Consider the following 12,041-nt stretch of genomic DNA (forward strand, 5'->3'; position numbering starts at 1 on the left):
AGACTCGTCTACTGTTCGTGCTTCAGAGGCGAACCAGAGTTAGTTGCTTGCCGGTATTTCACGTGGATTAGCAAGCAGTGAGTTTATATTTACTATTTACCGCTTTATTAAGTAAATTGTTATTTTAATATTAAATATATATACTGTACGTATATTTCGAACTGTTTTTATATTATGGCTCTTAGTTGGAACGTGCTACCTAATGGGCATCATTAGGACTGCGTGCGCACCGGTATTGATCTGGGTAAGGTATATACGGAAATGTGGTAACTCGGTGTGAGCATAGCTCTCGGGACCAGGTAGAGTAACTCGGTGTAGCTCAGCTCTCGGGACTCTGGAATAAGTGTGGTCAGTGGTAACTCGGTGTAGCTCAGCTCTCGGGACCAGACCTATTGGATTATAATTATTATTTAGAATTGTGGATTAGGGTTCCAACTATTATCCGTAATATCGTTATTAAATGTTTTAAACGTTTTAAAGGTTTTCCACTTAATAAATGTAGATAGTGGTATGAACTCATCTCAGTATATCTGACCCCGTTGTTTTCCCAATTTTCCCAGGGTTATGATCTGAGAGAGTCGGGTGATCTCCGCATTTACTTTTCCTCGGAGGTTCCATTATTTTGATATACTGTCAAACTATTTTATTCTTAGACCGCAGTAGTTGACTAGACGTCTTTACTATTATTACAGTTGTTTTGTCGGATTGGTTCGACTGGTTATATTGCTTTGGCATGTTATATTATTATATCGGTTTATGACAATCTATTTTAGATTTAGAATTGAATATGTAAGTTATATTAATTGTTGATTATTATAACTGCTAGTTTAGGCTGAAGTCTCGGTTGCCCCCGAGCATTGGTTTTCTGCAGGTTTATGTATTTATGTGTTAAATGTTAGGCTAGCTACGGGTTTCGGTACTACATTACCCATACCCTAGCGCCGGTCGCGATTCATGAAAATGGGTCGTGACACTTAAATTGCTTAAAATGAGAAACGTTTGGATTTGTTTCGTAAAGTTTTAAAGGTATGGCTTAACTTGATAAAATGGGGACGTTTGGATTTGTTTTAAAACAAACGTTTGGCTTATATTGCTAAAAAGGTGAAACGCTTGGATTTGTTTCGTAAAGTTTGTAAACGTTTGGCTTAAATCGCTAAAAAGGCGAAACGTTTGGATTTGTTTTGTAATGTTTGTAAACGTTTGCCTTCATCCGCAAAAAAGGGAAAACGTTTGGATTTGTTTCGTTACGTTTGTAAACGTTTTGCTTAAATCGATAAAATGAGGAAACGTTTAGATTTATTTCGTAACGTTTGTAAACGTTTGGCTTAAATCTCTAAAAAGGGGAAACCTTTGGATTTGTTTCGTAACTTTTGTAAACGTTTGGCTTAAATTGCTATAATGGGGAAACGTTTGGAAATGTTTCGTAACGTTTGTAAACATTTGGATTTGTTTAGTAACATTTGTAAAGGTTTGGTTTTGTTTCGTAATGTTTATAAACGTTGGGCTTAATTCGCTAAAATGGGGAAACGTTTGGATTTGTATCGTAACGTTTGTAAACATTTGGCTTAAATTGCTAAAAAGGTTAAACATTTTGATTTGTTTCTTAACCTTTGTAAACGTTTGGCTTTAGTTGCTAAAAAGTTGAAACGTTTGGATTTGTTTCTTAACCTTTGTAAACGTTTGGCATAAATCGCTAAAAAGGTGAAATGTTTGGATTTGTTTCGTAGCGTTTGTAAACTTTTAGCTTAAATTGCTAAAAACGTGAAATGTTTGGATTTGTTTCCTATTGTTTGTAAACGTTCTAAGCCAATCGCTAAAAAGGTAAAATGCTTGGATTTGTTTCGTAACGTTTGTAAACATTTGGCTTAAATTGCTAAAAAGGTGAAACATTTTGATTTTTTTCTTATCCTTTGTAAACGTTTGGCTTAAATTACGAAAAAAGGTGAAACATTTGGATTTGTTTCGTAACGTTTGTAAACGTTTGGCTTAAATCGCTAAAAAGGTGAAACGGTTGGATTTGTTTTGTAACGTTTAAAAATGTTTGGCTTAAATTACTGAAAAGGTGAAATGCTTTGATTTATTTCATAACGTTTTAAACGTTTAGCTTAAATCACTAAAAAGGTGAAATGGTTTTTTTTGTTCCGTAACGTTTGTAAACGTTTGACATAAATCACTAAAAAGGTGAAATCATTTGGTATAATTTCCAAAGGTTTGGCTTCAATCGCTAATATGGAAAAAAGTTTGGATTTGTTTGGTAATGTTTGTAAACGTTTGGCTTAAATCGCTAAAAAGGTGTAACGTTTGGATTTGTTTCGTAACGTTTGTAAACGTTTGGCTTAAATTGCTCAAAAGGTGAAACGTTTGGATTTTTTTTCGTAACGTTTTAAATGTATGGCTTAAATTGCTAAAATGGGGAAACGTTTGGATTTGTTTCGTAATGTTTGTAAACTTTTGGCTTAAATCGCTAAAAACGTGAAATGTTTGGATTTGTTTCGTAACGTTTGTAAACGTTTGGCTTCAATCGCTAAAAAGGTTAAACATTTTGATTTGTTTTGAAATGTTTGTAAACATTTGGCTTAAATTGCTCAAAAGGTGAAACATTTTGATTGTTTCTTAACCTTTGTAAACGTTGGGCTTAAATTTCTAAAAAGGTGAAAGGTTTGGATTTGTTTCATAACATTTGTAAACGTTTGGCTTAAATCGCTGAAAAGGTGAAATATTTGGATTTGTTTCGTAACGTTTGTAAACTTTTGGCTTAAATTGCTAAAAAAGTGAAATGTTTGGATTTGTTTCGTAACGTTTGCAAACGTTTGGCTTCAATCGCCAAAAAGGTGAAACGTTTGGATTTGCTTCGTAACGTTTGTAAACGTTTGGCTTCAATCGCGAAAAAGGTGAAACGTTTGGCTTCAATCGCTAGAAAGGGGAAACGTTTAAATTTTTTTCGTAACGTTTGTAAACATTTGCCATAAATCGCTAAAAAGGTTTGTAAACGCTTGGCTTTAATTGCTAAAAAGGTGAAACGTTTGGATTCGTTTCATAACCTTTGTAAACGTTTGGCTTAAATCGCTAGAAAGGTGAATCGTTTGGATTAGTTTTGTAACGTTTGTAAACGTTTGGCTTAAATTGCTAAAAAGGGGAAACGCTTGGATTTGTTTTGTAACGTTTGTAAACGTTTGGCTTAAATTGCTAAAAAGGTGAAACATTTGGATTTGTCTCTTAACCTTTGTATATGTTTGGCTTAAACTGCTAAAAAGGTGAAACGTTTGGATTTGTTTCATAACCTTTGTAAACGTTTGGCTTAAATCGCTAAAAAGGTGAAATGTTTGCAAACGTTAAGTAACGTTTGTAAACATTTGGCTTAAATCGCTAAAAAGGTGAAATGTTTGGATTTGTTTCGTAAAGTTTGTAAACGTTTGGCTTAAATTGCTAAAAAGGTGAAATATTTTGATTTGTTTCTTAACCTTTGTAAACGTTTGGCTTAAATTGCTAAAAAGGTGAAACGTTTGGATTTGTTTCATAACATTTGTAAATTTTTGGCTTATATCGCAAAAAAGGTGAAACATTTGGATTTATTTCGTATTGTAAACGTTTGGCTTAAATTGCTAAAAATGTGAAACGCTTGGATTTTTTTCGTCACGTTTGTAAACTTTGGCTTAAATTGTTAACGTTTGGCTTAAATTGCTAAAAATGTGAAACGTTTGTAAACTAAAAAGGTGAAACATTTGGATTTGTTTCTTAACCTTTGTAAACTTTTGGCGTAAATCACTAAAAAGATGAAACGTTTGGATTTGTTTCTTAACGTTTGTAACGTTTGGTTTAAATTGCTAAAAAGGTGAAACGCTCGGATTTGTTTCGTAACGTTTGTAAATGTTTGGCTTAAACTACTAAAAAGGTGAAACATTTGGATTTGTTTCTTAACCTTTGTAAACGTTTGGCTTAAATTGCTAAAAAGGTGAAACGTTTGGATTTGTTTCATAACCTTTGTAAACGTATGGCTTAAATCGCTAAAAAGGTGAAATGTTTGCAAACGTTATGTAATGTTCGTAAACTTTTGGCTTAAATCGCTAAAAAGGATAAATGTTTGGATTTGTTTCATAACGTTTGTAAACGTTTGGCTTCAATCGCAAAAAAGGTGAAACGTTTGGATTTGTTTCGTAACGTTTGTAAACGTTTGGCATAAATCGCTAATAAGGTTTGTAAACGTTTGGCTTTAATTGCTAAAAAGGTGAAACGTTTGGATTTGTTTCATAACCTTTGTAAACGTTTGGCATAAATCGCTAAAAAGGTGAAACGTTTGGATTTGTTTCGGAACGTTTGTAAAGGTTTGGCTTAAATTGCTAAAAAGGTGAAACGTTTGGATTTGTTTCATAACCTTTGTAAACGTATGGCTTAAATCGCTAAAAAGTTGAAATGTTTGCAAACGTTATGTAATGTTCGTAAACTTTTGGCTTAAATCGCTAAAAAGGTGAAATGTTTGGATTTGTTTCATAACGTTTCTAAACGTTTGGCTTCAATCGCAAAAAAGGTGAAACATTTGGATTTGTTTCGTAACGTTTGTAAACGTTTGGCATAAATCGCTAATAAGGTTTGTTAACGTTTGGCTTTAAATGCTAAAAAGGTGAAACGTTTGGATTTGTTTCATAACCTTTGTAAACGTTTGGCATAAATCGCTAAAAAGGTGAAACGTTTGGATTTGTTTCGGAACGTTTGTAAAGGTTTGGCTTAAATTGCTAAAAAGGTGAAACGCTTGGTTTTGTTTCATAACGTTTGCAATGGTTTGGCTTAAATCGCAAAAAATGTGAAACGTTTGGAATTATTTCGTAACGTTTTAAACGTTTGGTTTTGTTTCGTAACGTTTGTAAACGTTTGGCTTAAATCGCTAAAAAGGTGAAACATTTCGATTTATTTCGTAACGTTGGTAATTGTTTGGCTTAAATCGCTATAAAGGCGAAACATTTGGATTTGTTTCGTAACGTTTGTAAACGTTTGACTTAAATCGCTAAAAAGGGGAAACGTTTGGATTTGTTTCGTAACTTTTGTAAACGTTTGGCTTAAATCGCTAAAAAGGTGAAACGTTTGGATTTGTTTTGTATCGTTTGTAAACGTTTGGCTTCAATCGCTAAAAAGGGGAAACGTTTGAATTTTTTTGGTAACGTTTGTAAACGTTTGGCATAAATCGCTAAAAAGGTTTTTAATCGTTTGGCCTTAATTGCTAAAAAGGGTAAACGTTTGGATATGTTTTATAACCTTTGTAAACGTTTGGCTTAAATCGCTAAAAAGGTAAATTGTCTAGATTTGTTTCGTAACATTTATAAACTTTTGGCTTAAATCGCTAGAAAGGTGAAACGTTTGGATTTGTTTCCTAACGTTTTTAAACGTTTGGCTTCAATCGCTAAAAAGGGGAAACGTTTGGATTTATTTCATAAAGTTTGTAAATGTTTGGCATAAATCGCTAAAAAGGTGAAATGTTTGGATTTGTTTCGTAAAGTTTTAAACGTTTGGCTTAAATCGCTACAATGGGGAATCGTTTGGATTTGTTTCGCCACGTTTGTAAATGTTTGGCTTAAATTGATAATAATGTGAAATGCTTGGTTTTGTTTCGTAACGTTTGTAAACGTTCGGCTTAAATCGCTAAAAAGGTGTAACATTTGGATTTGTTTCGTAACGTTTGTAAACGTTTGGCTTAAATTGCTCAAAAGGTGAAACGTTTGGATTTTTTTTCGTAACGTTTTAAATGTGTGGCTTAAATTGCTAAAATGGGGAAACGTTTGGATTTGTTTTGTAATGTTTGTAAACTTTTGGCTTAAATCGCTAAAAACGTGAAATGTTTGGATTTGTTTCGTAACGTTTGTAAACGTTTGGCTTCAATCGCTAAAAAGGTTAAATATTTTGATTTGTTTCGAAACGTTTGTAAACATTTGGCTTAAATTGCTCAAAAGGTGAAACATTTTGATTGTTTCTTAACCTTTGTAAACGTTTTGCTTAAATTTCTAAACAGGTGAAACGTTTGGATTTGTTTCATAACGTTTGTAAACGTTTGGCTTCAATCGCAAAAAAGGTGAAACGTTTGGATTTGTTTCGTAACGTTTGTAAACGTTTGGCATAAATCGCTAATAAGGTTTGTAGACGTTTGGCTTTAATTGCTAAAAAGGTGAAACCTTTGGATTTGTTTCATAACCTTTGTAAACGTTTGGTATAAATCGCTAAAAAGGTGAAACGTTTGGATTTGTTTCGGAACGTTTGTAAAGGTTTGGCTTAAATTGCTAAAAAGGTGAAACGCTTGGTTTTGTTTCATAATGTTTGCAATGGTTTGGCTTAAATCGCAAAAAATGTGAAACGTTTGGATTTGTTTCATAACGTTTTAAACGTTTGGTTTTGTTTCGCAACGTTTGTAAATGTTTGGCTTAAATCGCTAAAAAGGTGAAACATTTCGATTTATTTCGTAACGTTGGTAATTGTTTGGCTTAAATCGCTAAATAGGTGAAACGTTTGGATTTGTTTTGTATCGTTTATAAACGTTTGGCTTCAATCGCTAAATAGGGGAAACGTTTGAATTTTTTTGGTAACGTTTGTAAACGTTTGGCATAAATCGCTAAAAAGGTTTATAATCGTTTGGCTTTAATTGCTAAAAAGGGTAAACGTTTGGATATGTTTAATAACCTTTGCAAACGTTTGGCTTAAATCGCTAAAAAGGTAAATTGTTTGGATTTGTTTCGTAACATTTGTAAACTTTTGGCTTAAATCGCTAGAAAGGTGAAACGTTTGGATTTGTTTCCTAACGTTTTTAAATGTTTGGCTTCAATCGCTAAAAAGGTGAAACGTTTGGATTTATTTCATAACGTTTGTAAATGTTTGGCATAAATCGCTAAAAAGGTGAAATGTTTGGATTTGTTTCGTAAAGTTTTAAACGTTTGGCTTAAATCGCTACAATGGGGAATCGTTTGGATTTGTTTCGCCACGTTTGTAAACGTTTGCTTAAATTGCTAATAATGTGAAATGCTTGGTTTTGTTTCGTAACGTTTGTAAACGTTCGGCTTAAATCGCTAAAAAGGTGAAACGTTTAGATTTCTTTCGTAACGTTTGTAAACGTTTGGCTTAAATTGCTAATAAGGCGAAACGCATGGATTTGTTTCGTAGCGTTTATAAACGTTTGGCTTAAATTACTAAAAAGGTGCAACGCTTGGATTTGTTTCGGAACGTTTGTAAACGTTTAGCTTAAATTGCTAAAAAGGTGAAACGCTTGGTTTTGTTTCGTAGCGTTTGTAAACGTTTTGTTTTGTTTCGTAACGTTTGTAAACGTTTGGCTTAATTCGCTAAAAAGGTGAAACATTTGGATTTGTTTCGTAACGTTTGTAAACACTTGGCTTAAATTGCTAAAAAGGTGAAACGTTTGGATTTGTTTCGTATCGTTTGTAAACGTTTGGCTTAAATAGCTAAAAAGGTGAAACGTTTGGATTTGTTTCATAACTTTTGTAAACGTTTGGCTTAAATTGCTAAAAAGGTGAAACATTTTGATGTGTTTCGTAACGTTTAAAAACGTTTGGCTTAAATTGCTAAAAAGGAGAAACGTTTGGATTTGTTTTGTAACGTTTGTAAACGTTTGGCTTAAATCGCTAAAAAGGGGAAATGTTTAGATTTGTTTCGTAGCGTTTATAAACGTTTGACTTAAATCGCTAAAAAGGTGAAACTTTTGGATTTGTTTTGTACCGTTTGTAAATGTTTGGCTTATATCGCTTAAAAGGTGAAACGTTTGGATTTGTTTCGTACCGTTTGTAAAGGTTTGGCTTAAATTGCTCAAAAGGTTAAACACTTTGATTTGTTTTGGAACGTTTGTAAATGTTTGGCTTAAGTTGCTAAAATGGTGAAACGCTTGGATTTGTTTCGTAACATTTGTAAACGTGTGGCTTAGATTGCTAAAAAGGTTAAATGTTTGGTTTTGTTTCATAACGTTTGTAAAGGTTTGGATTAAATCGCTAAATGGTGAAACGTTTGGATTTTTTTCGTAACTTTTTAAACGTTTGGTTTTGTTTCTTTACGTTTGTTAATGTTTGGCTTAAATCGCTAAAAAGAGGAAACGTTTTGATTTGTTTCGTAACGTTTATAAACATTTGGCTTAAATTGAAAGAAAGATGAAACGCTTGGATTTGTTTCGTAACGTTTGTAAACGTTTGGCTTAAATTGCTAAAAAGGTGAAACATTTGGATTTGTTTCATAACCTTTGTAAACGTTTGGCTTAAACTGCTAAAAAGGTAAAACGCTAGGATTTGTTTCGGAGCGTTTATAAACGTTAGGCTTAAATTGCTAAAAAGGTGAAACTTTTGGATTTATTTCGTACCATTTGTAAACGGTTGGCTCAAATAGCTAAAAAGGTGAAACATTTGGTTTTGTTTCGTAACGTTTTGGTTAAATTGCGAAAAAGGTGAAACGCTTGGATTTGTTTCATAACGTTTATAAACGTTTAGCCTAAATTGCTAAAAAGGTGAAACGATTGAATTTGGTTTGTTACGTTTGTAAACGTTTGGCTTATATTGCTAAAAAGGTGAAACGCTTGGTTTTCTTTCGTAACGTTTGTAAACGTTTGGCTTAAATTGCTAAAAATGTGAAACGTTTGGATTTGTTTCGTAACGTATGTAAACGTTTGGCTTCAATCGCAAAAAAGGTGAAATGTTTGGATTTGTTTCGTAACGTTTGTAAACATTTGGCTTAAATCGCTATAAAGGTGAAACGTTTGGATTTGTTTCGTAACGTTTGTAAACGTTTGGCTAAAATCGCTATATAAGTGAAACATTTGGTTTTGTTTCGTAACCTTTGTAAACGTTCCGCTAAAATCGCTAAATAGGTGATACGTTTGGTTTTGTTTCAAAGCGTTTGTAAACGTTCCGCTTTAATTGCTAAAAAAGTGAAACGTTTGGATTTGTTTAATAGCGTTTGTAAACGTTTGGCTTAAATTGCTAAAAAGGTGAAACGCTTGAATTTGTTTCTAAACGTTTATAAACGTTTGGCTTAAATTGCTAAAAAGGTGAAACTCTTGGATTTGTTTCGTAACGTTTGTAAACGTTTGGATTCAATTGCTAAAAAGGTGAAACGCTTGGATTTGTTTCGTACATTTTGAATGTTTGGCTTAGATTGCTAAAAAAGGTGAAACATTTAGATTTGTTTCATAACCTTTGTGAACGTTTGGCTTAAATCACTAAAAAGGGGAAACGTTTGGATTTTTTTCGTAACTTTTGTAAACATTTGGCTTAAATTGCTAAAAAGGTGAAACGTTAGGATTTGTTTAGTAAAGTTTGTAAACGTTTGGCTTCAATTGCTAATAAGTTGAAACGCTTGGATTAGTTTCGTAACGTTTGGCTTACATTGCTAAAATGGGAAAAGTTTGGATTTGTTTCGTAGCGTTTGTAAACGTTTGGCTTAAATCGCTAAAAAGGTGAAACGTTTGGCAAAATCGCTAATCGTTTACAAACGTTACGAAACAAAACCAAACGTTTAAAACGTTACGAAACAAAACCAAATGTTTCACATTTTTAGCGATTTAAGCCAAACCTATACAAACGTTAAGAAACAAAACCAATCGTTTCACCTTTTTAGCAATTTAAGCCAAACGTTTACAAAAGTTACGAAACAAATCCAAGTGTTTCAACTTTTTAGCAATTTAAGCCAAACGTTTATAACCGTTCCGAAACAAATCCAAGCGTTTCACCTTTTTAGTAATTTAACCAAACGTTTGCAAACGTTACAAAACAAATTCAAGCGTTTCACCTTTATAGGAATTTAAGCCAAACGTTTACAAACGTTATGAAATAAATCCAAACGTTTCACCTTTTTAGCGATTTAAGCCCAACGTTTACAATCGTTACGGAACAAATCCAAACGTTTCGCCTTTTTAGCAATTTAAGCCAAACGTTTAAAAACGTTACGAAACAAATCCAAATGTTTCCCCATTTTAGCGATTTAAACCAAACGTTTAAAACATTACGAAACAAATCTAACCGTTTCACCTTTTTAGCGATTTATACCTAACGTTTACAAACGTTACGAAACAAATCCAATCGTTTCACCTTTTTAGCGATTGAAGCCAAACATTTACAAATGTAACGAAACAAATCCAAGCGTTTCACCTTTTTAGCAATTTAAGCCAAACTTTAACAAATGTTACGAAACAAATACAAGCGTTTCACCTTTTTAGCAATTTAAGCCAAACATTAACAAATGTTACAAAACAAATACAAGCGTTTCACCTTTTTAGCAATTTAAGCCAAACGTTAACAAACGTTACGAAACAAATACAAGCGTTTCACCTTTTCAGCAATTTAAGCCATACGTTTCCAAATGTTACGAAACAAATCCAAACATTTCACCTTTTTAACGTTTTAAGCCAAACGTTTACAAACAGTACGAAACAAATCCAAATGTTTCACCTTTTTTGCGATTTAAGCCAAACGTTTACAAACGGTACGAAACAAATCCAAATGTTTCACCTTTTTAGCGTTTTAAGCCAACCGTTTACAAACGCTACGCAATAAATCCAAGTGTTTCACCTTTTTATCAATTTAAGCCAAACGTTACGAAAAAAATCCAGATGTTTCCTCTTTTTAGAAATTTAAGCCAAACGTTTGCAAAGGTTATGAAACAAATCCAAACATTTCACCTTTTTAGCAATTTAAGCAAAACGTTTACAAACGTGACGAAACAAATTCAAATGTTTCCCCATTTTAGCGATTTCAGCCAAACGTTTAAAACATTACATAACAAATCCAAATGTTTCACCTTGTTAGCGATTTAAGCCAAGCGTTTATAAACGTTTCTAAACAAATCCAAACTTTTCACCTTTTTAGCGATTGAAGCCAAACGTTTGCAAATGTTACGAAACAAATCCAAACATTTCAAATTTTTAGCAATTTATGCCAAACGTTTTCAAACGTTACGAAACAAAACCAAGCATTTCACCTTTTTTGCAATTTAAGCCAAGCATTTACAAACGTAATGAAACTAATCCAAGCGTTTCACCTTTTCAGCAATTTATGCCATACGTTTACAAACGTTACGAAACAAATCCAAGTATTTCACTTTTTTAGCAATTTAAGCCAAACGTTTACGAACGTTACGAAAACAATCCAAACGTTTTACCTTTTTAGCAATCTTAGACAAATGTTTACAAACGGTACGAAACAAATCAAAACGTTTCACCTTTTTAGTGATTTAGGTCAAACTTTTATAAACGCTACGAAACAAATCCAAACGTTTCAGCTTTTTAGCAATTTAAGTCAAACGTTTACAAATGTTACAAAACAAATCCAAGTGTTTCAACTTTTTAGCAATTTAAGCCAAACGTTTATAACCGTTCTGAAACAAATCCAAGCGTTTCACCTTTTTAGTAATTTAACCAAACGTTTGCAAACGTTACAAAACAAATTCAAGCGTTTCACGTTTATAGGAATTTAAGCCAAACGTTTACAAACGTTATGAAACAAATCCAAACGTTTCACCTTTTTAGCGATTTAAGCCCAACGTTTACAATCGCTACGGAACAAATCCAAACGTTTCGCCTTTTTAGCAATTTAAGCCAAACGTTTAAAAACGTTACGAAACAAATCCAAATGTTTCCCCATTTTAGCAATTTAAACCAAACGTTTAAAACGTTACGAAACAAATCTAACCGTTTCACCTTTTTAGCGATTTATACCTAACGTTTACAAACGTTACGAAACAAATCCAATCGTTTCACCTTTTTAGCGATTGAAGCCAAACATTTACAAATGTAACGAAACAAATCCAAGCGTTTCACCTTTTTAGCAATTTAAGCCAAACTTTAACAAATGTTACGAAACAAATACAAGCATTTCACCTTTTTAGCAATTTAAGCCAAACGTTAACAAATGTTACGAAACAAATACAAGCGTTTCACCTTTTTAGCAATTTAAGCCAAACGTTAACAAATGTTACGAAACAAATACAAGCGTTTCACCTTTTCAGCAATTTAAGCCATACGTTTCCAAATGTTACGAAACAAATCCAAACATTTCACCTTTTTAACGTTTTAA

At 32.8% G+C, this 12,041-nt stretch overlaps 1 long non-coding RNA gene across 1 annotated transcript; it reads left to right on the plus strand.

Moving 5' to 3' along the window:
• Positions 1-721, plus strand: LOC126665120 (uncharacterized). The gene is made up of 2 exons (XR_007637527.2): positions 1-77; positions 561-721. It is a non-coding gene; the product is annotated as an uncharacterized LOC126665120 (long non-coding RNA).
• The last annotated feature ends 11,320 nt before the right edge of the window (positions 722-12,041 follow it).

Source organism: Mercurialis annua, linkage group LG1-X, assembly GCF_937616625.2.
Source record: "Mercurialis annua linkage group LG1-X, ddMerAnnu1.2, whole genome shotgun sequence".
Lineage (NCBI taxonomy): Eukaryota > Viridiplantae > Streptophyta > Magnoliopsida > Malpighiales > Euphorbiaceae > Mercurialis > Mercurialis annua.